This window comes from Aquarana catesbeiana, linkage group LG01 (genome assembly GCF_042186555.1).
Source record: "Aquarana catesbeiana isolate 2022-GZ linkage group LG01, ASM4218655v1, whole genome shotgun sequence".
Lineage (NCBI taxonomy): Eukaryota > Metazoa > Chordata > Amphibia > Anura > Ranidae > Aquarana > Aquarana catesbeiana.
The window spans coordinates 964,845,625-964,867,549 of record NC_133324.1 but is presented as its reverse complement, the minus strand read 5'-3'; the positions used below and the strand labels follow the sequence as shown (position 1 = coordinate 964,867,549).

Sequence of the window (21,925 nt, the reverse complement as noted above, 5' to 3'; positions counted from 1 at the left end):
TGTAGTGTGCTGCTATTTGGTACCCTTATGCCGTGTACACACGAGCGGACTTTTCGACCGAACTGGTCCGACGGACTGAATCCGGCGGACAATCCGACCGTGTGTGGGCTTCATCGGACCTTCTGCAGACTGTTTCTGTCAAAAATCTGACGGACTTTAGATTTGGAACATGTTTCAAACCTTTACGTCGGAACTCCGCCAGACCCAGTTCCTATCGAGAAATCCGCTCGTCTGTATGCTAGTCCGACGGACGAAAACCGACGCTAGGGCAACTATTGGCTACCGGCTATCAACTTCCTTATTTTAGTCCGGTCGTACGTCATCACGTACGAATCCGTCGGACTTTGGTGTGATCGTGTGTAGGCAAGTCCAGTCGTTCGAAAGTCCGTCGGAAAAACTGTCGGACCTTTGTTGCCGAAAAGTCCGCCCGTGTGTACACGGCATTACACTCAGCACAGTGTTTTTTTTTTTTTTATTTGTGCACAAAATGAATAGGTTGTCTCAGTGCAACACAGTGTTATGCCCTGTACACAAGGTCAGACATTCCGGCGAACTATGTGCGAGCGGAGCTTGTTGTCGGAAATTCCGATTGTGTGTGGGCTCCAACGGACTTTTTCCATCGGAATTTCTGACACACAAAGTTTGAGAGCAGGCTATAAAATTTTCTGACAACAAAATCCGATCCTTTAAATTCTGATCGTGTGTGGACAAATCCGACGGACACGCATGCTCAGAATAAATTAAGAGACGAAAGCTATTGGCTACTGCCCCGTTTATAGTTCCGACCTACGTGTTTTATGTCACCGTGTTCGGAACGATCGGATTTTTCGACAACTTTGTGTGACCGTGTGTATGCAAGACAAGTTTGAGCCAACATCCGTCGGAAAAAATCCATGGATTTTGTTGTCGGAATGTCCGATCAATGTCCGACCGTGTGTACGGGGCATTACAGTTTATAACTGTATGGGCACTGAAAATTTGTTGACAAGGGCTTGTTAAACATTCACTAGCCTATCAATGCATCAAATGCTTTCTCTAAACTGCTGCTTGATCCTGATGCTGTCAAACTCATTGTAACCAAGCTTGTGCTAGTTTCACCCCTGGGTGTTGTGGGTTCCCCAGACACTAGTACAATGTGTTGTATAAGAATGATAGGAGTTAAAGGGGTTGTAAAGGTTCGTGTTTTTTCACCTTAATGCATCCTATGCATTAAGGTGAAAAAACACCTGGCTGTCACGGGTCCCCCAGCCCCCCCCATTTTACTTACCTGACCCCGTTCACCTGCTCTGCGTGTCCACCGCATCCTTTTCTCCATGGAGTCTCAGCATTAATTGGATAGATTGATAGCAGCGCAGCCATTGGCTCCCACTGCTGTCAATCCAATGACGCGGCTGACGGGGTCGGGACCGAGTCACAGACACTATGGATGCCGAGTGTATGAGACGGGAGCGCGCCCGCAAGGTAACCCCCCTCCAGGAGAGAGCTTCCCAGAGGGGGTTAGCTATTGTGGGGAGGAGCCGAGAGAGCCGCCGGGGGACCCCACAACAGGAGGATCGGGGCCACTCTGTGCAAAATGAACTGCACAGTGGAGGTAAGTATAAGATGTTTGTTATTTAAAAAAAAATAAAAAATGAACCTTTACAACCACTTTAATCTGTGTCCACAGAGCTGGCAAAAGTGTCCACACATCCTGAAAGTGCTGCCAGTTTAGTCATTTACCCCATGCTTTCATATAATTATGGATTTTTCTGAGCAACATGTGTTATTTTTACACTAGAGGTATTGTACAATACATTTTTTTTAGTGCATTAATGTACAAACAGCTTAAAGCTGATGCAAAGAAAAACTTTTTTTTTTTCATTAAAAGCAGATAGACACTTGAATTTGACTTGGTATGAGCCTCTTGTAATTCTTTTTAAAGCACCACTCAAACTGGATAGAAGCCAATCAGGTACAGTGAGGCAAAAAAGTATTTAGTCAGTCACCAATTGTGGAAGTTCTCCCACTTAAAAAGATGAGAGAGGCCTGTAATTGTCATCATAGGTATACCTCAACTATGAGAGACAAAATGTGGAAACAAATCCAGACAATCACATTGTCTGATTTTTGAAAGAATTTTTTTGCAAATTATGGTGGAAAATAAGTATTTGGTCTCCTACAAACAAGGAAGATTTCTGGCTCTCACAGACCTGTATCTTCTTCTTTAAGGGGCTCCTCTGTCCTCCACTCATTACCTGTATTAATGGCATCTGTTTGAACTTGTTATCAGTATAAAAGACACCTGTCCACAACCTCAAACAGTCACACTCCAAACTCCACTATGGTGAAGACCAAAGAGCTATAGAAAGGACACCAGAAACAAAATTGTAGACCTGCACCAGGCTGGGAAGACTGAATCTGCAATAGGCGAGCATCTTGGTGTGAAGAAATGAACTGTGGGAGCAATAATTAGAAAATGGAAGACATACAAGACCACTGATAATCTCCCTCGATCTGGGGCTCCACGCCAGATCTCACCCCGTGGGGTCAAAATGATCACAAGAACGGTGAGCAAAAATCCCAGAACCACACGGGAGGGACCTAGTGAATGACCTGCAGAGAGCTGGGACCAACGTAACAAAGGCTACCATCAGTAACACACTACGCCGCCAGGGACTCAGATCCTGCAGTGCCAGATGTGTCCCCCTGCTTAAGACAGTACATGTCCGGGCCCGTCTGAGGTTTGCTAGAGAGCATTTGGATGATCCAGACGAGGATTGGGAGAATGTCATATGGTCAGATGAAACCAAAGTAGAATTGTTTGGTAGAAACACAACTCGTCGTGTTTGGAGGAGAGAGAATGCTGAGTTGCAACCAAAGAACACCATACCTACTGTGAAGCATGGGGGTGGCAACATCATGCTTTGGGGCTGTTTCTCTGCAAAGGGAACAGGACGACTGATCCGTGTACATGAAAGAATGAATGGGGCCATGTATTGTGAGATTTTGAGTGCAAACCTCCTCCCATCAGCAAGGGCATTGAAGATGAAACATGTCTGGGTCTTTCAGCATGACAATGATCCCAAACACCCCGCCTGGGCAACGAAGGAGTGGCTTCGTAAAAAGCATTTCAAGGTCCTGGAGTGGCCTAGCCAGTATCCAGATCTCAACCCCATAGAAAATCTTTGGAGGGAGTTGAAAGTCCGTGTTGCCCGGCGACAGCCCCAAAACATCACTGCTCTAGAGGAGATCTGCATGGAGGAATGGGCCAACATACCAGCAACAGTGTGTGACAACCTTGTGAAGACTTACAGAAAACGTTTGACCTCTGTCATTGCCAACAAAGGATATATAACAAAGTATTGAGATGAACTTTTCATATTGACCAAATACTTATTTTCCACCATAATTTGCAAATAAATTCTTTCAAAAATCAGAAAATGTGATTGTCTGGATTTGTTTCCACATTTTGTCTCTCATAGTTGAGGTATACCTATGATGACAATTACAGGCCTCTCTCATCTTTTTAAGTGGGAGAACTTGCACAATTGGTGGCTGACTAAATACTTTTTTGGCCCACTGTATGCTGCATTCACATGTAATAAGGATCTTGCTGTTAAAAAAAACCTGCCTTGTGACTCCTGTGGATCCCCCTGCAGTGCTGCCGGCTTTCTGCAGGGGGATCGGTACTACATGCAAGCCACTCCAAAGTCCCCCCCGAGTAGTACAGGAACCTTTTTCTAAGTTGTGACTTGAGTCAATCTGATTAAAACGGTTTCATTGCACCGAATGAAGCGTGACTTGTCAAGCGACTAAGTTGCATGACAAGTTGCTCCAGTGTGAACTGAGACTAAGAGCATATTCCTGTAAACTCCTAAAAAAGCCTGTGGGAGCTGCTTTGCGATGCAGTGTTCATGAGCCCTTGAAGTAGTTGTAAAGGCAAAGGTTTTTTTTTTTAATTTTAATGCATTCTATGCATCAGGATAAAAAACCTTCTGTGTGTAGCAGCCTCCCCAGCACCCCCTAATACTTAGCCGAGCTGAGTGCAGACCTGGGGGGGGTTTGTTTGCGCCCCCCCCCCCCAATTTTTTTTGGCACCAGCCGCCACTGCACATGAATATGCTTTGATCGAAACCATTCCATTGTAGCTCTGGCTGTATGTTTAGGTTCGTTGTCCTGCTGGAAGGTGAACCTCCACCCCAGTCTCAAGTCTTTTGCAGCCTCTAACAGGTTTTATTCTAAGATTGTCCTGTATTTGACTCCATCCATCTTCCCATCGACTCTGACTGGCTTCCCTGTCCCTGCTGAAAAAAAGCATCCCCACAACATGATGCTGCCCCCACCATGTTTCACGGTGGGGATGGTGTGTTCAGGGTGATGTGCAGTGTTAGTTTTCACACATCTTGTTTTTAGGCCAAAAAGTTCAATGTTGGTCTCATCTGACCAGAGCACCTTCTTCCACATGTTTGCTGTGTCCTCCACATGGCTTCTCGCAAACTACAAACAGGACTTCTTATGACTTTCTTTCACCAATGTCTTTCTTCTTGTCACTCTTCCATAAAGGGCAGATTTGTGGAGAACACGACTAATAGTTGTCCTGTGGACAGATTCTCCCACCTGAGCTGTGGATCTCTGCAGCTCCTCCAGAGTTACCATGGACCTCTTGGCTCTTCTCTGATGATGTTCTCCATGCCCGGCCGGTCAGTTTAGGTGGACGGCCATGTCTTGGTCGGTTTGCAGTTGTGCCATACACTTTCCATTTTCCGATGATGGATTGAACAGAGCTCAGTGAGATGTTCAAAGCTTGGGAGTTTTTTTTTTAACCTAACCCTGCTTTAAACCTTTTCACAACTTTATCCCTGACCTGTCTGGTGTGTTCCTTGGCCCTTCATGATGCTGTTTGTTCACTAAGGTTCTCTAACAAACCTCTGTGGCCTGCACAGAACAGCTGTATTTATACTGAGATTAAATTACACACAGATGGACTCTATTTACTAATTAGGTGACTTCTGAAGGCAATTGGTTCCACTAGATTTTAGTTGGGGGTATCAGACTAAAGGGGGCTGAATACAAATGCCCCCCCCCCCACACTTTTCACATATTTATTTGTAAAAAAAAATGGAAAACCATTTTTCGTTTTCCTTCCACTTCACAATTATGTGCCAATTTGTGTTGGTCTATCACATAAAATCCCAATAAAATACATTTTCCTTTTTGGTTGTAACATGACAAAATGTGGAAGGTTCCAAGGGGTGTGAATACTTTTTCAAGGCACTGTATATTGCTTAGAATGGTTGGCTTTTGGCGACTTCTTGTATGGCCTAGCAACATAGAAACAGAAACATTACAATTGTAAGGACATGTTTTCTGTAACCAATACTTTATCATCAGTCTGTCCTTTTAAACAATCATGTGCTGTAGTAGGTGTGGCAGGCAGTCAGCTTAATGTAACGTGACGAAGAATGGTGTTAAATAAACAAAAGACAAAAACAGAACATTCCATAGCTCAACAGGGGTTTAGTTCGCACGCATTTGCACACGCATGCATAAGCTGCAAGGCCTCTTGACGGCACCCTGTGTATTGCTTGCAGTCCTAACACTACTGAATTTATAAGCATCTCCACAATGGAAGCACATGCATTAAATGGATAGATGAGGGGCAGGTGGGCCTGGAGGCAGCCCAATTCCCCTTAAAAAAACAGGAGCACACTGGTTTTTACTGTTAAATAAACAAGGTGGTGTGGTAAAAAAACTCGTCGACCTATGCAGAATCTTGACCGCGTCACTTCCTGTGCGGCTACGTCACAACACAGCTGATCGCCGGGCTCCACTGCGCATGCGCGGCTTCACCGCAGCTATACCGCGTGTGCGCAGACTCTCCTTTCAGCCGAGGAAAATTTTAGACTCGAGCGGGCGGGCAGAGGCGGTGCGAGTTCCTTAATTACATTATCGTCAGCAGCGCCTCCAGCCCCGCCCCTAATACACTTCTCTGGAGAAGGGGGGCAGGCCTCGTGCATAGCACAGTCTATATCAATGGGACAAGGTCCAGGAAAAATATAGAGCTGCACCGCCTTCAGTGTCTGTGACAGTGGCGGCTGGTGCTCAAACATTTTGGAGGGGGGGGTGCAAACAAACTGAAAAATACTGAAACCACCCCCCCAATCAATTGCAGCCTTACTGTGCCTGTCAAATGCAGCCATTTGTGCCCGTCATATGCATCCACTGTGCCCATCATATGCATCCACTGTGCCCATCGTATGCAGCCACTGTGCCCATCATATGCATCCACTGTGCCCATCGTATGCAGCCACTGTGCCCATCGTATGCAGCCACTGTGCCCATCATATGCAGCCACTGTGCCCATCATATGCAGCCACTGTGCCCATCATATGCACCAACTGTGCCCATCGTATGCAGCCACTGTGCCCATCATATGCAGCCACTGTGCCCATCATATGCAGCCACTGTGCCCATCATATGCAGCCACTGTGCCTATCGTATGCAGCCACTGTGCCTATTGTATGCAGCAATTGTGCCCATCATATGCAGATATTTGTGCCCATCATATGCAGCCATTTGTGCCCGTCGTACGCAGCCATTTGTGCCCGTCGTACGCAGCCATTTGTGCCCATCGTACGCAGCCATTTGTGCCCGTCATACGCAGCCACTGTGCCCAACATATGCAGCCACTATGCCCATCATATGCAGCCACTTGTGCCCATCAAATGCAGCCATTTGTGCCCGTCATATGCAGCCACTTTTGCCAATCAAATGCAGCCACTTGTGCCCATCATATTCAGCCACTTGTACCCATCTAATGCAGCCAGGGGCGTCCCCGGCTCAGCTTTCACTTCACTAACCCCCCCACGCGGCACTTACCAAGTGACGGGGCTTCCTCCTCTTCTGTAGCGGCGGCTGTGGCTCCTGTGTCTGCTCAGCTCTTCAAGCTTCTTCCGCCAAAGCGTTAGGCATCCAATAGGAGCGCCTAATGCTTTGGCCAATCGGGAGACAGGTCTCACTGACCTGCCTGCTAATTGGCAGGGAGGAAAGTTGTGTGGCATAGCAAATTAACTTTCGCTATTTTTACACTAACAGGGTGGGATCGGGACACAGTGCTCCGTGCCCCGAGCCCACCCTATTTTGAAGCCTATTAGAGCCTCTGGCTCTAATCATGTGCTTCAAAATACACCCCCCGCCTATCCCCGCCATAGTAATTCACGTGTCCGGTGTCCTGAAAGGGGCCGGGCACATGAATGGGGGGGCGGCGAAGGTGTCAGGGGGGCGGTGCCCATGCGCCCACAATGCACAAGCCGCCACTGGTCTTTGATCTCTGTCAACTGCTGGGGGCTGGATCGCCTCCGCTGCTTTTCCTCCAATCAGGGGCCAAAGAAGCTGAGTGCGAGTTCACCTGTAGCCCTCACACTGGAGACTTGTACACCATCATCATGGCGTCCCAGGATGGTAGGTACCGGGTCCCCCGAGGGCAGAGCATGTGTGTGACTCTCTTTGGGGTCACTGGTGGCTTAGGGAGAAGGAGAGGGCCTCTGGGTGGACGTGGGAGAAGGAGATTGCTCTTGGGTGGATGTGGGAGGTGAGTGCTCCTGGGTGGACGTGGGAGAAGGAGAGTGCTCCTGGGTGGACGTGGAAGAAGGAGAGTGCTCCTGGGTGGACGTGGGAGAAGGAGAGTGCTCCTGGGTGGACGTGGGAGAAGGAGAGTGCTCCTGGGTGGACGTGGGAGAAGGAGAGTGCTCCTGGGTGGACATGGGAGAAGGAGAGGGCTCCTGAGTGGACGTGGGAGAAGGAGAGGGCTCCTGGGTGGACATGGGAGAAGGAGAGTGCTCCTGGGTGGACGTGGGAGAAGGAGAGTGCTCCTGGGTGGACGTGGGAGAAGGAGAGTGCTCCTGGGTGGACGTGGGAGAAGGAGAGTGCTCCTGGGTGGACGTGGGAGAAGGAGAGTGCTCCTGGGTGGACGTGGGAGAAGGAGAGTGCTCCTGGGTGGACGTGGGAGAAGGAGAGTGCTCCTGGGTGGACGTGGGAGAAGGAGAGTGCTCCTGGGTGGACGTGGGAGAAGGAGAGTGCTCCTGGGTGGACGTGGGAGAAGGAGAGTGCTCCTGGGTGGACATGGGAGAAGGAGAGGGCTCCTGAGTGGACGTGGGAGAAGGAGAGGGCTCCTGGGTGGACATGGGAGAAGGAGAGGGCTCCTGAGTGGACGTGGGAGAAGGAGAGGGCTCCTGGGTGGCCGGGGGAGAAGGAGAGAGCCCCTGGGTAGCCGGTGGAGAAGGAGAGTAGCCGGTGGAGGAGAGAGCCCCTGGGTGGCCGGTGGAGAAGGAGAGAGCACCTGGGTGTTTGGAGGATGAGAGAGCCCCTGGGTGGCCATTAAATCAACAAGAGGGCCCCTGGGTGGCTGTGGGAGAAGGAGAGGGCACCTGGGTGTTTGGAGGAGGAGAGGGCCCTTGGGTGCCTATTTAGTGAAGAAGAGGGCCCCTGGGTGGCTGTGGGAGAAGGAGAGGGCACCTGGGTGTTTGGAGGAGGAGAGGGCCCTTGGGTGCCTATTTAGTGAAGAAGAGGGCCCTGGGTGGCCATTAAATCAACAAGAGGGCCCCTGGGTGGCTGTGGGAGAAGGAGAGGGCACCTGGGTGTTTGGAGGAGGAGAGGGCCCTTGGGTGCCTATTTAGTGAAGAAGAGGGCCCCTGGGTGGCTGTGGGAGAAGGCGAGGGCACCTGGGTGGTTGGCAGAGAAGGAGTGGGCCCCTGGCTGTTTGAAGGAGAAGGAGATGGGGACACCGGAGGACGGGGACACCCCTCTCTCCCCGGACGAAGGGGACACCTTTCTCTCCTAGGGACAGGAACACTATCTCCCCTAGGGATGGGGAACCCATCTTGCCTACGGACAGGAACCCCGTGTCCCCTGGTAACGGGGACTCCATCTCACTATCTCACGGGGGGGTTAGTGAAGTGACAACCGAGCCGAGGGACGCGCCTGGCTGCATTTGATGGACACAAATGGCTGTATATGACGGGCACAAATGGCTGCATATGATGGGCGCAGTGGCTGCATATGATGGGTACAGTGGCTGCATATGACAGGCACAGTGAGGCTGCAATTGATTGGGGGGGTGGTTTCAGTATTTTTCAGTTTGTTTGCACCCCTCCCCAAAATGTTTGAGCACCAGCCGCCACTGTCACAGACACTGCTGTATATGTTTTCTTGACCTCCCAAATATGTATTTTGCAGGGCTGTACAAAAATGAAACTAATCCATGGATTTTGTTGTCGGAATGTCCGATCGTGTGTACGGGGCATAAGATTTTAACTGTTTGTTCATTTAAGCAGAAGAAACTTCTTTATGCTTGTAATTAAATGTCCTTCTCATGCACAGACTGGATTTTCTCTCTCCCTCCATTCTCAAGGTTTTCATCTCAGAACTTTTAGAGATATCTGAAGACATATTAAAAAAAAAAAAGAATAATGTCACATTTCATAACATGTCACCCCCCCCTTTTTCCTTGTAAATGTAACAAATAAACTTTAGAAGAGATGGCACAATCTGGTGTCCTGTTTCTGTTTTATCTGTTCTCTGTATTTGCATATTTAGTTTCATTTTCAGTTTCTTAACCACTTCATCCCCGGACCATTTGGCTGCCAAATGACCGGGCCACTTTTTGCGATTCGGCGCTGCATCACTTTAACTGACAATTGCGCAGTTGTGCGACGTGGCTCCCAAACAAAATTGACGTCCTTTTTTCCCCACAAATAGAGCTTTCTTTTGGTGCCATTTGATCACCTCTGCGGTTTTTATTTTTTGTGCTATAAACAAAAAAAGAGCAACAATTTTGAAAAAAACGCATTATTTTTTACTTTTTACTATCCCCAAAAAATATATAAAAAAAACTAATTTTTTCCTCAGTTTAGGCCGATATGTATTCTTCTACATATTTTTGGTAAAAAAAAACCGCAATAAGTGTTTATTGATTGGTTTGCACAAAAGTTATAGCGTCTACAAAATAGGGGATAGATTTATGGCATTTTTATTAATATTTTTTTTTTTTTAACTAGTAATGGCGGCGTTCAGCGATTTTTATTGTGACTGCGACATTATGGCGGACACATTGGACACTTTTGGCGCTATTTTGGGACCATTCACATTTATACAGCGATCAGTGGTATAAAAATGCATTGATTACTGTGTAAATGTGACTGGCAGTGAAGGGGTTAACCACCAGGGGCCGATGAAGGAGTTAAGTGTGTTCTAGGGGAGTGATTCTAACTGTTAGGGGGCGTGGCTACGAGTGACACATCACTGATCGTTGCTCACGATGAGAGGGAGCATACGATCAGTGTCACTTGTTTACACTTGCCTCTCCCCGTTCTGCAGCTCCGTGACCCGATCGCGGGACACCGGCGGACATCGAGTCCGTGGGTCCCGCAGGCACAGTCACGGAGCTCATGGCAAGTGCGCACGCGCACACGGCGGCAAATTCAAAGTGACGTAAATATACGCCGATTTGCTCGTGGCATTCTGCGGATGTATATAGTCGTGAGCCGGTCGGCAAGAAGTTAATCAAACAAATCCATAGCAAGTGTTACCATAACGACACTGTACTGCTCTGGGGGGGTGATTGGGATTTTTTTTTTGTACACTATGATTGTGTAGCGGTTCCCCTCAAAGGAGCTGCTGGTGATTGTGGTCCCCCTCTCACCCTGCCGAGCCAGGCACACAAATCTTCAGACACTCAGTGGTCAAGAAGTAGTCCTTGTATTTTCTTATTTTTATTTAGGGGATTGTAACTTGGATGGGCATAGGGTAGATATGGGATGCCCACTTAAATGTAAAAGCAATATAGGCACTGAGAACTATATACACCTCCGGTATACATAACTTCCTCTCTTCCTCCAGCACATTCACTTGATTGCGGACTAACCCTCCCCCCCGGGACTAGCTAGTACTGTATTTGAGGCCTGACACTGGCTCAGCCAGGCCTAAAGCAGGCAGGGACCGTGGGCCCGTATGGTGTAGCAAAAATTATAGTCCTTGTACTAGCTGTCCCACATGGTTACTGATCCCACTTCTTCAGGCCCTGACAGCCCTCCTGGCTGCAGCTGCCTCTTTCCACTGCCTGTGCCACCACAGTCCTCCTTACTGGCTCTGCACCCGTTCCCAGACTGTTTGAACCCAGTCCTCTCAGGTGGGCCTCCTAGTCCTCCTGACTGTGACACTCACCAGCCCTCTTGGCTCTGCTAATGAAAAGCAGCCCCACAACATGTTGCTGCCACCACCATGTTTCAACGGTGGGGATGGTGTGTTGCAGTGTTAGTTTTCCGTCACACAATGAACTTTTTGGCCTAAAAGCAAAACCCTATTTTGGTCTCATCTGACCAGAGAACCTTCTTCACCATGTTTGCTGTGTCCCCCACATGGCTTCTCACAAACTGCAAACTGGACTTCTTATGGCTTTCTTTCAACAATGTCTTTCTTCTTGTCACTCTTCCATAAAGGTCAGATTTGTGGAGTGCACAACTAATAGTTGTCCTGTGAAGAGTTGGTAGGTTTGTAGTTGTGCCATAATACTCTTTCCATTTTCGGATGATGGATTGAACAGAGCTCCGTGAGATGTTCAAAGCTTGGGATATGTTTTTTTTATAACCTAACCCTGCTTTAAACTTCTCCACAACTGTATCCCTGACCTGTTTGGTGTGTTCCTTGGTCTTTATGATGCTGTTTGATCACTAAGTTTCTCTAACAAACCTCTGAGGGCTTCAGAGAACAGCTGTATTTAAACTGAGATTTAATTACACACAGGTAGATGCTGTTTACTAATTAGGTGACTTCTGAAGGCAATTGGTTCCACTAGATTTTAGTTAGGGGTGTCAGAGTAAAGGGGGCTGAATACAAATGCACACCACACTTTTAGATATTTATTGTAAAAAAAATTGAAAACCATTTATAATTTTCCTTCCACTTCACAATTATGTGTCACTTTGTGTTGGTCTATCACATAAAATCCCAACAAAACGTATTTACGTTTTTGGTTATAACATGACAAAATGTGGAAAAGTTCAAGGGGTATGAATACTTTTTCAAAGGACTGTACCTGGCAGTGTTCTCCTGCTGTCTGCTCCTTGCTCCCGTGCCTCCTGTCCAGGACACCTCTGTTGGTTGTAGGAAGATCTCGTCTGCACCCGAGTCCAGGCCCAAAGTCACCCCTTTCCAGACTGGGGAGCCCCCTCAAAGGCCACGACAACCTAACACTCCATCTCCAGCTTCCACCCGAACAACTCCTCCCCAGCTGGGCTGACTCAGAGTATTTGATGGGGCCTGCCCCCTGCCAATCCAAGTTGGGGATTATTCAGGGCCCTCAGAATACTCCAGGCAACTCCACCTCACCTTTCCTCCTATCTTTCCAGAAAGTTCCATCACGTTCTGGAAATAAGGGGGAGGTCTCAGTGATGCTGCCTGTGAGTCATCAAGCTATCCCTGGATCTCTGCCAACCCAGGAAATAAGACAAGCAGGCCTGTATAAATTTGTCTGCACTGACAAAAAAACCCCTATCTTTCACACCTAGCACACTAGAGTCATGATATGGTTGTACAATTTTTGACACATGCATCCATTCACCCCTTCAAATTGGGCTGAAATCACACCACACAGAACTGCATGGGAATGCACAGCGTGTTCCTGTACAATTCCCGGTGCAAACTTGCCCTCCTAGATGCATCTCCTCCTGGCAGCAGCTTTTTAGAGCCAGAACTCCCCCCCCCCCCTACTGTTGGCACGTCCAGAAGTACAGTAAAACCTTGGATTGTGAGCATAATTCGTTCAAGAAACATGCTTGTAATCCAAAGCACTTGTATATCAAAGCAAATTTCCCCGTAAGAAATAATGGAAACTCAAATGATTTGTTCCACAACCATTTATTCATAAGTCCTTCAGTTTATAGTCCATATAAAAAGATTATAGCAATGTGATAGGTTGTGCAACCATAAAATGTCCATCCACAAATGGAAGCCTCCACAAGGGGATTAGAAGCAAAATCCAGCAGGAGCTCCAGAGTATAAAAGAGAAGAGAGGAGCCTCTAAAAGCCTCGTACACACAGTTCAATTGTTGGGAGGGGATTGTCTGTTGACAGACTGTTGTCCTAAAATTTTACTGTTAGTACGCTCCTTTTAACAATTATTGTCCAACTTTTGGCTAACAAATGTTGATTGACAGGCTAGTACATTTTCGGCAGACAACGGTTTGTATTTTCGACCTTTGTGTGATGGATTTGTGTACTGACCATACGAAAATCTGACGTCAAACACGCGTGCTCGGAATCGGTGCTCACCAAACACGAAATTAGCAGAAGGGGCCCAAAGGGTGGCGTACAAGAGCTGAAATTCCTCGTAGTACGTAGTAGTTCATGTTTGTGGCATGACTATTGTGTACCATCATGCCGCATACACACGGTCGGACTTTTCTTCAACAAACGTCCCACGGACTTTCCGACGGACTTTCGACGGACTTTCTAACGACCGGACTTGCCTACACACAATCACACCAACATCCGACGGATTTGTACGTGATGACGTACACCGGACTAAAATAAGGAAGTTGATAGCCAGCAGCCAATAGCTGCCCTAGCATTGACTCGAGTCCGTTGGAAAGATTTGAAACATGTTCCAAATCTAAAGTCCGTCAGATTTTCGACCGAAAAAGTCCACTGCAGGTCCGATGAAGCCCACACATGGTCGAATTGTCCGCCGGACTCGGTCCGTCGGACCAGTCCGGTCGAAAAAGTCTGCTCGTGTGTACGCGGCGCTAGTATGCAAGACAAGATCCTGGCACACGTCCTTTTGACAAAAATCAGACGCTCAGTTGGCCAACAATCGTACCGTGTGTACAAGGTTTAAGTGTAACAATATGTTGCTAAATGTTGTCCCTTCATTAAATGTAACCATATTGCTACACTAATGCCGCGTACACACGAGCGGACTTTACGGCAGACTTTGCCCGGCGGACTTTTCTATGGATTTTATGACGGACTTTCCGAATGAACGGACTTGCCTACACACATTCCACCAAAGTCCGTCGAATTCGTACGCGATGACGTCCGACCGAACTAAAACAAGGAAGTTCATAGCCAGTAGCCAATAGCTGCCCTAGCGTGGCTTTTTGTCCGTCGAACTAGCATACAGACGAGCGGACTTTTCGACCGGACTCGATTCCGTCGGATAGATTTGAAACATGTTTCAAATCTAAGTCCGTCCAACTTTTGAGAAAACAAAGTCCGCTGGAGCCCACACACGATCGAATTGTCCGACGAAATCCCGTCCGCCGGGCAAAGTCTGCTGTAAAGTCCGCTCGTGTGTACGTGGCATTAGAGGTGCCTCTCTTCTCTTTTAAATCTGTTGTGACATGACGCTACTTGTATATCAAGACATCTCTTGTATATCAAGTCAAAATGTATTTAAAAATTTTGCTTGTCTTGCAAAACGCTCTCAAACCAAAATTTTACTGTAGCAGCATTTTGGTAGGAAAAATGTTTGACGCTTGCAAATGTGTACAGGCATGTCAAATGTTTTGGCGTTAATTCATTTAATTGGCCAGAAAAGTGCCTTCTGTGTACTAAGCTAAGAATTAATACTCGTAACATAAAACTACCAACATTTTATTCTCCTGGTTCTTTGCTTTTAGAAAAGTATAAGTGTTCTACTGGACAAAAAAAAAAAAGTGTATTTTAGTATACATGTAGAATGGAAAGAAAAAGTCTTTCAGTAAAAGGCTGAATAGGAGTTGTGTGGAATGAACGCGCTACTGAAATAGTTAAGAAATCAGTCCTGGCTTGCACTTGTTTATCTAGTTGCGAGTTTCCTAATAACTTCCTGTTCCCTCTCAGTCTGTTGGCAAGGACGGAGCAGTCAGGTAAGGCGTATTTCTACTCTCTCAGTACTTGAGAGCATTATTTTATATATGATAAAAGGGGAAGTGTGTTCTGTATATAGGGAGGTTGGGGGCATATTCTATAAAAAAGGGGAAGTTCAAACATTTTGTTGAATTTTTCTCACTAGGATCCTATAGACTGATATTTTCCATCATGCACCAAAGTAACGTTTTCTCATATGAATTCCATCCAACTCTGATATAGGGTGACCAGACATCCCCGGGGACAGTCCCCGGATTGAGGACACTGTTCCTGGACCAAGTCTGTCCCCGGTTTTGTCCCCGGATTGTATTTGAACAGGGGCTGGGGCAATTTCAAAGACAGTCAGCGCAGAATTTAAAAAAAAAAAATTCTGAATTACACCCCCCCGCTTCGTCGCTCCTACTAGCTTAACCAGTTACCGACCGCCGCACGACGATGTACGTCGGCACAATGGCACGGGCAGGCAAAAGGACTTATATATAAGTCCTTGCCTTCCCGCGGGGGGGGGGGGGGTCCGATCGGACCCCCCCGGTGCCCGAGGCGGTCGGCTTCTGTCTGGGAGCGTTCAGACGTGAGGGGGAGGCCATCCATTCGTGGACCCCCCCCCTCTCGATCGCTCCCAGCCAATGAGAATCTGCCTCTGTATAGTAAACAGAGGCAGAGGAAATGATGTCATCTCTCCTCGGCTCGGTATTTTCCATTCCGGCAACGAGGAGAGAAGACATAGATTTGAGCGCACAACACAACACAACACACACAGTAGAACATGCCAGGCACACCTTACACCCCCCTTTACCCCCCGATTTCCCCCCAATCACACCCCCCCCGTCACACTGACACCAAGCAGTTTTTTTTTTCTGATTACTGCATTGGTGTCAGTTTGTGACAGTTAGTGTGGTAGGGCAGTTAGTGTTAGCCCCCTTTAGGTCTGGGGTACCCCCCTAACCCCCCCTAATAAAGTTTTAACCCCTTGATCACCCCCTGTCGCCAGTGTCACTAAGCGATCATTTTTCTGATCGCTGTATTAGTGTCACTGGTGACGCTAGTTAGGGAGGTAAATATTTAGGTTTATAGCGTCATGGACCCCCATATACTACCTAATAAAGGTCTTAACCTTTATTGTATGCCCCCTAGTTAACCCTTTCACCAGTGATCACCGTATAACTGTTACGGGTGACGCTGGTTAGTTCGTTTATTTTTTATAGTGTCAGGGCACCCGCCGTTTATTACCGAATAAAGGTTTAGCCCCCTGATCGCCCGGCGGTGATATAACTTAGGTTTTAGGGTCAGATAGGGTCTGCATCGCCCCAGGCAGCGTCAGATTAGCGCCAGTACCGCTAACACCCACGCACGCAGCATACACCTCCCTTAGTGGTATAGTATCTGAACGGATCAATATCTGATCCGATCAGATCTATACTAGCGTCCCCAGCAGTTTAGGGTTCCCAAAGACGCAATGTTAGCGGGATCAGCCCAGATACCTGCTAGCACCTGTGTTTTGCCCCTCCGCCCGGCCCAGCCCACCCAAGTGCAGTATCGATCGTAAATGACACCCCAAGCTATTTGCTGAGAGGTATAGTGAGTATTTTGCAGACTTCACTTTTTGTCACAAAGTTTTTCTTGCCTTTCTTCATTTTCAAAAACAAATGAGAGCTGCAAAATACTCACCATGCCTCTCAGCAAATAGCTTGGGGTGTCTACTTTCCAAAATGGGGTCATTTGGGGGGGTTTTGTGCCATCTTGGCATTTTATGGCCTTCAAAACTGTGATAGGTAGTGAGGAGTGAAATCAAAAATTTACGCCCTTAGAAATCCTGAAGGCGGTGATTGGTTTTCGGGGCCCCGTACACGGCTAGGCTCCCAAAAAGTCCCACACATGTGGTATCCCCGTACTCAGGAGAAGCAGCTAAATGTATTTTGGGGTTCAATTCCACATATGCCCATGGCCTGTGTGAGCAATATATCATTTAGTGACAACTTTTTGTAATTTTTTTTGTCATTATTCAATCACTTGGGACAAAAAAAATGAATATTCAATGGGCTCAACATGCCTCTCAGCAATTTCCTTGGGGTGTCTACTTTCCAAAATGGGGTCATTTGTGGGGGTTTTGTACTGCCCTGCCATTTTATCACCTCAAGAAATGACATAGGCAGTCATAAACTAAAAGCTGTAAAAAAATTCCAGAAAATGTACCCTAGTTTGTAGACGCTATAACTTTTGCGCAAACCAATAAATATACGCTTATTGACATTTTTTTTACCAAAGACATGTGGCTGAATACATTTTGGCAAAAATGTATGACTAAAATTTAGTTTATTGGATTTTTTTTATAACAAAAATTAGAAAATATCATTTTTTTTCAAAATTTTCGGTCTTTTTCTGTTTATAGCGCAAAAAATAAAAACTGCAGAGGTGATTAAATACCATCAAAAGAAAGCTCTATTTGTGGGAAGAAAAGGACGCAAATTTCGTTTGGTTACAGCATTGCATGACCGCGCAATTAGCAGTTAAAGTGACGCAGTGCCAAATTGTAAAAAGTGCTTTGGTCAGGAAGGGGGTAAATCCTTCTGGGGCTGAAGTGGTTAAAAGGGGTGATGATCATGTGCTGGTCGGAGTGGAGGGAATATTTCTTCAGTTTCGGGTGCATGCCCATCCAGCTCCACTCGCATGTTCTTCTGCCTTGGCTCAAGTCCCGGCCAGCTGCCTGCCTGTTTATCTCCTTGCCTTCCCTGGAGGAGTGATCTTCCTCCGTTCCCCACCCAGTAGTACCCGATGCCCGAAGAGTAAGACTTGAGAGGCTGTGAGGCGGGAGGCGGCAGCGATGTCCCCGGATTTTATTTTAAAAATCTGGTCACCTTACTCTAATAGGAAGTTTTATGATTTTGGTTTGTTTCACACTAAAGCATTGCAGTATGAGTGCCCAGGTTGCTGTCTGGTGACCTACAAGGGTCTGTAGTACTCTAGAAGGGCATGCTGACTTCATGTCTGTGACGGACCCCGTTCTCAAGATATCCGCCATATATGCTTCCTCTGTCCGGTACCACACAATCCAAGACCCCTTAGCTTTCCCATTCACTAGTCGTAGCACAGGGTAGGGTAAAACCTCAGACCACACCAGTCTTGGAGTGTTGTCTCGCAAAACGAGCAGAATTAAAGCTAATGCAGTACTGCATTTGGCCAGAGGAGCGGGGGCGCCGGTGACACTTGGAACAGTTCTGAGCCGTTCGGAAATACTCGGAATCACTCAGAAATACTCTGTTCCCAAGTGCGCCACTCGGAAACACTCGTATATACTCCGTTCCCAAGTGTTTCCGAGCCTTTATGAGGGTCTTCGAGATCAGCCGAGCTGTCCCCGAGTATTTCCGAGGCCCTCCGGCGCCCCCTCCCCACCTCTGGCCACATGCGGTATTGCATGCCATAGAAGTCAATGCGGAACAAATTATCTTCGTTTCCATTGACTTCTATGGGGAAACTCGCTTTGATATGCGAGTGCTTTGGATTACAAGCATTCTCCTGGAACGGATTATGCTCGTAATCCAAGGTTCCACTGTAGTGCTTCACCCGAAGTGATAATGAAATGCGCTCACCAGATAGCCTCGGCCACCAAGTGACCAGTAAACTCCCAGCACAGACTTCTGTGAAATTGGCTCCACCACAAAGAGCCACAAAAGGCAGGGATCTTGTAATATTGTTTTTAATCTCTTAAAAGCACTTACATAGTCCAATATGGATACAGCAGGCAAAAAGCAGCTCAAGGGGAAGCAGAAGCCGGTCCGTCACCGCTATGTGAATTACAGCATGCGGCGTGCGTTTCAGCTACCTGAGTAGCTGGGAGGGATCCTTGGTATGCGTGTCAGACCTCGCTTCAATGCATTTCACGCTCAAACATGCATCATCGGGTAGCTGAAACGCACGTCGCATGCCATAAGTCACATAGCGGTGGCGGACCGGCTTCTTCTTCCCCTTGAGCTGCTTTTTGCCTGCTGTATCCATATTGGACTATGTAAGTGCTTTTAAGAGATTAAAAACAATATTACAAGACTCCCTGCCTTTTGTGGCTCTTTGTGGTGGAGCCAATTTCACAGAAGTCTGTGATGGGAGTTGGATGTATCCAGTAGATGATACCAGTGGCGGCTGGTGCTCAAAATATTTTTTTGGGGGGTGCAAGCAAACTGAAAAAAAACCCCCATCAAACGCAGCCACTGTGCCCATCAAGCGCAGCCACTGTGCCCATCAAATGCAGCCACTGTGCCCATCAAGCGCAGCCATTGTGCCCATCAAACGCAGCCACTGTGCCCATCAAGCGTAGCCACTGTACCCATAAATTGCTGCCACTGTGCCATCAAATGCAGCTACTGTACCCATCAATTGCTGCCAGTGTGCCCATCAATTGCCACCACTGTGCCCATCAATTGCAGCCAGTGTGCCCATCAATTGCCGCTACTGTGCCCATCAATTGCTGCCAGTGTGCTCATCAATTGCTGCCAGTGTGCCCATCAATTGCTGACACTGTGCCCATCAATTGCCACTACTGTGCCCATCAAATGCTGCCTATGTGCTCATCAATTGCTGCCAGTGTGCCCATCAATTGCTGACACTGCGCCCATCAATTGCTGACACTGCGCCCATCAAATGCTGCCAGTGTGCATCCCCCACCTGCCCGGCACTAACCTGTCTCAGTGAGGCAGCGGGTCATGGCGGCAGTGTCCTCCACGGTGGTTCAGTTTTAGGAAAGCGGATATTCCTAACACAATGCTGAGTGAACTGCGAGCGCCCAGCATGGCGCCCACTGTTCACCTTTTTGGATGCCTATTGGAGCCTGTGGCTCTAATCAGGTGCTTCTAAAAAATACCCCGCCACTGTAATTCAGATGCCCGGCGCCCGAAAAGGGTCTGGGCACCTGAATAGGGGGTGGCAGCGGCGACCATAGATAGATTCATGCAATGCATGAATCTATCTATGGTGATAGAGAGGTGGCAGGAGAGAGGGGGCGGCACCCGTGCGCCCTTTATAGACGCACCGCCACTGGATGATACTTAGATTTGAAGAGACTCACATTTTTATAGCATTATACATTGGATTGGAATCCGGTTACTTCCGTAATCTGTTGACCGTATGTGAAGAGATTCCTGAAGGGGTTAAATCAATGAAACAAGGAGTTTTTTATATTACACGCTTATTGGTCACTTGGTGGCCGATCTGGTGAGTGCATTTCATTATCACTTCGGGTGAAGCACTATTGTATTTGATATTTTGAACCACATTGCACTTTAGAAGCATGCTGTTGGGAGTATATACAAGAAGTGATTATAATGCTGGCTATGGACTTTTCAGATTTATTAATTTCATGTGCACTTTATTGATTGTATTAATATTATCTATTTATTATCTGTATTCCTATAACCAAATTGATTAACTGTGCCCTTTATTTGTATTTTCTCACAGTAACACTGCCATAGCCCATACCAGTGTCCTGATCACCGCCATACCCCATACCTGTCTCCTGATCACTGCCATACCTCATACCAGTGTCCTGATCACCGCCATACCCCATACCAGCGTCCTGATCACTGCCATACCCCATACCAGTGTCCTGATCACTGCCATACCCCATACCAGTGTCCTGATCACTGCCATACCCCATACCAGTGTCCTGATCACTGCCATAGCCCATACCAGCATCCTGATCACTGCCATACCCCATACCAGTGTCCTGATCACTGCCATACCCCATACCAGCATCCTGATCACTGCCATACCCCATACCAGTGTCCTGATCACTGCCATACCCCATACCAGTGTCCTGATCACTGCCATAGCCCATACCAGCATCCTGATCACTGCCATACCCCATACCAGTGTCCTGATCACCGCCATACCCCATACCAGCATCCTGATCACTGCCATACCCCATACCAGTGTCCTGATCACTGCCATACCCCATACCAGTGTCCTGATCACTGCCATACCCCATACCAGTGTCCTGATCACTGCCATACCCCATACCAGTGTCCTGATCACTGCCATAGCCCATACCAGCATCCTGATCACTGCCATACCCCATACCAGTGTCCTGATCACCGCCATACCCCATACCAGCATCCTGATCACTGCCATACCCCATACCAGTGTCCTGATCACTGCCATACCCCATACCAGTGTCCTGATCACTGCCATACCCCATACCAGTGTCCTGATCACTGCCATAGCCCATACCAGTGTCCTGATCACTGCCATACCCCATACCAGTGTCCTGATCACCGCCATACCCCATACCAGTGTCCTGATCACTGCCATAGCCCATACCAGTGTCCTGATCACTGCCATACACCATACCAGTGTCCTGATCACCGCCATACCCCATACCAGTGTCCTGATCACTGCCATACACCATACCAGTGTCCTGATCACCGCCATACCCCATACCAGTGTCCTGATCACTGCCATACACCATACCAGTGTCCTGATCACCACCATAGCCCATACCAGTGTCTTGATCACCGCCATACCCCATACCAGTGTCCTGATCACCGCCATACCCCATACCAGTGTCCTGATCACTGCCATAGCCCATACCAGTGTCCTGATCACCGCCATAGCCCATACCATTGTCCTGATCACCGCCATACCCCATACCAGTGTCCTGATCACCGCCATACCCCATACCAGTGTCCTGATCACTGCCATAGCCCATACCAGTGTCCTGATCACCGCCATAGCCCATACCAGTGTCCTGATCACCGCCATACCCCATACCAGTGTCCTGATCACTGCCATACCCCATACCAGTGTCCTGATCACTGCCATACCCCATACTAGTGTCCTGATCACTGCCATACACCATACCATTGTCCTGATCACCGCCATAGCTCATATCATTGTCCTGATCACCGCCATACCCCATACCAGTGTCCTGATCACCGCCATAGGCCATACCATTGTCCCGATCACCGCCATACCCCATACCAGTGTCCTGATCACTGCCATACCCCATACCAGTGTCCTGATCACTGCCATACCCCATACCAGTGTCCTGATCACC

General features: G+C 47.8%; 1 protein-coding gene across 5 annotated transcripts in view; it reads left to right on the top strand.

Annotated features, from left to right (window-relative positions):
* LOC141122094 (NACHT, LRR and PYD domains-containing protein 12-like) overlaps positions 1–21,925 on the top strand; it is a 110,173-nt gene that overhangs the window by 1,189 nt on the left and 87,059 nt on the right. The window contains exon 1 of one of the 5 annotated variants that reach the window (XM_073611943.1): positions 14,703–14,882. The exons of 3 other annotated variants lie outside the window; for them this stretch is intronic. The gene's annotated coding sequence lies outside the window, so the exon portion shown is untranslated. Of the gene's footprint in view, positions 1–14,702; positions 14,883–21,925 lie in introns of those variants that run through there. One more of the 5 variants, XM_073611923.1, reaches the window with a different exon arrangement.